Raw genomic sequence first — 4,585 nt, 5'->3', positions numbered from 1 at the left:
ATGATATTCACATCATGGACTGTATTGAACAGCTAGCTAGCTTAAATTTGAGCCTCAAATTAAGGTCATTACATTTCTCCCAGGAACAGCGCCAACTCTGGTGAAACACTGCAATTCTTTGTAATTAACAGAATATGCCAGGTGTTGGCGTAGAAATTATGGCAGTTACATCATCAGGCACTAATTGTGCTTGGTGCAGTAGCTAATTATAGCTAGCTGATTTCATTCATCGACTTCCTGTAACTTCCATGTTCTCTCCGACCTGGAAATACTTTGCCATGCTTGCCAACCACCAAGAAGCCTTTCGTGCTCGCACACACACGCACGCATGCACGCACATGCACAAACACACACACACACACACACACACCCACACCCACACCCACACCCACACACACACACACACACACACACACACACACACACACACACACAAAACACTAAAAGGAGGCAGAGAGGGAGTATGAGAAACACGCGTTGCCCGAACAGAGGAAGTAAAAAAAACATGATTACAAGGAGAATGAAACATTAAGTTTGTCTCCGTTGGACGTGTTCCTTCTCTCGTCGGTTTTCTTTTTGTTTTAATCCTCCTCCGCCGCTGGGGCCGTCTGCACAGCGCACCGCCTCACTGGGTACCCACATCAAAAAAAAACCTTTGTTTCAACTCAGTGATTCATGGAGAACCAAACAGTGCGAAAATTGAAAAATTGAAGCGATTGGAAGGAGATGACACTGTGTAGAAGTGCAGAAGCAGAAGAAGAAGATGACTGCCGCTACCGGGAGTCAAAACCCCGCAGAGAAACATGGAGTCCTCTTGTAGTGGTGCTGCTATGGTAATGTGCTGTTGAATAACGCGGCGCAGCCCACAGCTGCACATTCTGGAGGCAGCCTCCATCCAGGCTGCTTTACATACAAGCACACACACACACACACACACACACACACACACACACACACACACGCACACTCTTTCTCTCTTCTGACTCAAACACGCACGCACGCACGCACGCACGCACACACACACACACACACACACACAGAAACACACACACACAAACACACATAGACACACACACAAACACACTCCAATCCTTCTCTCTTCTGTCTCTCTCTCTCTCTCTCTCACATACACACGCATACACAAACACACACACACGCACACACAAACTCACACAGAAACAACACGTTCACTTGTGTGGCTATTAATAAACCTCTGGGTCCCCACAGGTAACGCTCTGCCTGACGGTCACATGACCTCCCTTCCCTCCCCCCAGCCGGTGGAACCCGCTGCACTGGGGGATCTATTTCGGGGAACAGACAGGTGTGAGCGCTGGTGCTGGGAGAATCCACGCTGCGGGAATGTGGGCGTGCACCACTGGTTGGTCAACGGCTTCAGCGGCCAGACAACATAAAGGCCGTCTCTCTTTGGCCTGGAGGCCGACGTTAATTGGTTAATTGGTTAATTCAAACCAATGTTACCAATTAACCAATTAACCAATGATAAGTCTCCAGGTCAAAGAAGAGCAGCATAGAGGAGATGGATGCTCAAGTCCTCCTCGTCAGCCCCTCTAGGTCTTAATGAAACCCCTCATCCCTCTACCCACCGACTCCCCCCCCCCGCCCCCCCATGAGTGACAGCCATCGTTACCTCGTGCCTCCGATGTGCTACCTGCGGTTCTGATTGGCCCGAGGCGCTGAGAAGGAGAAAGCCCAGCGGAGCGTCAAGGTCAGGGTGTTGGCGTGGAGCGTGTGGGGTCTCCTACAAGGGGCTGGCTCGGGTCTGCTGTTCTGTTCCTGAGTGATGGGCCCTTGAACCCCGGATCGAGCTGTCTGCCGGCAATCTGAGCCGCTGAATGCCGATGAGAGGAGCGGCCCCCTCACCCCCACCCCCCACCCCCCCTTCACCCCTCGCACCCCCCCCCCAGCCACGGGACTCACCCCCGCTCCCGCTCCGAGCAGTAAAACAAAGCAGGAGTGATCAATGCCGGGGTTAAACGGTAAATGAACTGCATTTAAACAGTGCTTTTCGAACCAGTGGCCACTCAAAGTGCTTTACAACATCGCCTCACATTCACCCATTCATGCACACGTTCACTCACCGATGGCGCTGTGCGCTCGGCTTGGAGGAGCAAGGGGAGCGAACTGGCAACCCTACGGTCACCAGTCAACCCACTCTGCCTCCTGAGCCACATGCCGGTCGAACGGACCGACAGACGCATGAATGAAGGAGGAAGCTGGTTTAATCCGGATAATAACTTTTTTTTTGCGAGTTGAAGGATTGTGTTTGTTTCCTCCTCCCAATACACTCGGGAGCGTCCAGGGAGCCGGGATAATAAATTAGGAAGAGAATAAACAGACGGATGTTTGACTAGAGCGAGGAAAGACAATTTGGTATCTTCAAGGCCATTCATATTCATGCATGTATTAATTCTAGATTTCCTGATTCATCTTCTTATTTTTATTCGTTTCCTCTCTGTTTTATTTATGGGGCGTTGGCAGCTCAGGCGGGGAGAAACTAAAAGGCTTCTCTGTAGACTGCTAGCTAGGTCGACCCTCCTGGCTCAGTAACAAGGTGTGCCTACCAAACACCTCAACATACAGGCTCCCGATTGGCTGACTGTGACCTTGTATCAAGGTGTGCCCCCACACCTCAAAATTGAGGCTCCTGATTGGCTGACTGTGACCATGTGACCATGTATCAAGGGTTGCCTTGACACCTCAACATCGAGGCTCCGGATTGGCTGACTGTGACCATGTGACCATGTATCAAGGTGTGATCAGACACCTCAACATAGATGCTCCTGATTGGCCGGCTGTTTCCATGTGACCTTGACACCACTATGTTGATGTGTGAGCGAGTGCAGCATGTGAGGCATGGATTGTATAGAGAGATTTGATTGGCTAGCAAGGTTACGAATGTGGTTTGTTTAAATAATATTTTTAATATTAACAGTATTCATACTTCAACAATCAATCAATTTGGTTTCCTGTGCTATACCCTTAGCATAGAGAAGCGTGTGTACACACAACCACCACATCAATAAATTACTTGGAATAATGGGAGACATGAAAGAGGTATTTTATTACCAATATTCTCATTGGACCCTCCTTGCATCCACGGCAAGCGCCTGACGTGCGCCTCCCAAAAATGTTAACCTTGCGTCGAGGCGACGCAGCAGCAAGGGCTGAAGAGCGGTCGGCTCACTAAAACCGGACGCAGAACCAAAACAGGTTCCTGACTGCGTCGAGGCGTCATTGCGTTGCGGCGACGTCCAACCAACCATGGCTGAGCCTTTACAGCCGGCGTCTGGGCGTTTGACAGCGAGCAGCCAGAGCTCAGAGGGATCAGGGCGCCGATTGGGAACGAGTGTCAGCCAAACAGAGCGGGCTCAGCGGCGCCACAGAGCTGATGAGGACCACTTATCCCAAGGCCTGATCCACTGCAAAGAAGACTTTAATCAAAAGAAAAGAATATCTTCGAAAAATCCTCAGCTACAAGAGACACTCCGACGTCGCGGCGCTGTGGACTGTTATTCACCGACCTCTGATTCCCATTTCACGCTCATGGAAGTGGTGCACAAATGCATCACCTTGTGCACCTCTCCTCCTCTTCCGCTCCTCCATCTGCTCCTCCTCCTCCTCCTGTTCTCTCCTCCTCCTCCTCCTCCTCTTCTCTCTCCTCCTCTCCTCCTCTTCTCTCCTCCTCCACCTCCTCTTCTCTCTCCTCCTCTCCTCCTCCTCCACCTCTCGAAAATGGTGTTCTTTGATGCCATTGTCATCATCGAGATAATAGTGGATGATATCCAGAACGGAGAATCTGGGAAACGTCTTTTGGCTCAAATTGGAATATCAATGGCTCCTCTTTTATGCTAATGATAAATATATAGCAGGGAGCAAATAGAAAATCTGGGGTGCGATGGTTAGATTGCACCGCGGCGTGATTGATGACATAAAGGTATCACGTGCTGCCTCTCAGGTGATTTCATGTGACGCCAGTCATCAAGTTCCTTAGATCGTGACAATGGAACGTGATTAAGGGGAAATGATACACAGTTCAGTGCGGTTGTCGATGTAGGTCGCTAACATACGTACACAATGCTAAGTACTCAACCTTGTGTAGCATCTTATTCTAGCTATCTTTGTTGTATACAGGGAATGGGTTAACCTAACAATTGTTGGTGCTTAGCACTGGTAACTATGAACATGCTTACTGTACCAACAGCGATATATGGTTGCTTCTCTTTCTTCTGACATATGTACTTAAATAAGTCGCTTTGGATAAAAGCGCTAAATGTAAATTTAAATGTAGGTTCCTTAAAAAGGATTTCATGGAGAACCACGTTTCTCTGAGTCAAAGTCTACAACACAAGAATGGTGTTCCCGACAAAGTATACTAGGGTGGCAACCTCAGATAGGGTTAGACAGTGATGATGGATCCCCTACTAACAGGCCAACTTCACCTTTGCCAGTGTGTGGGACGTAGAGAACAGCCCTCACTGTGTTTTCATGGACCTCACCTGGCCCCTTCCGAAAATAACCGGAGCTAGGTGAGAGGAAGTCTGCTGCTAATTATCCAGGCCTGGGG

This window comes from Gadus chalcogrammus, chromosome 8 (assembly GCF_026213295.1).
Source record: "Gadus chalcogrammus isolate NIFS_2021 chromosome 8, NIFS_Gcha_1.0, whole genome shotgun sequence".
In the NCBI taxonomy this organism is placed as follows: Eukaryota; Metazoa; Chordata; class Actinopteri; order Gadiformes; family Gadidae; genus Gadus; species Gadus chalcogrammus.
The sequence above is the reverse complement of the archived record's forward strand: the minus strand, read 5'-3'. Positions refer to the sequence as shown.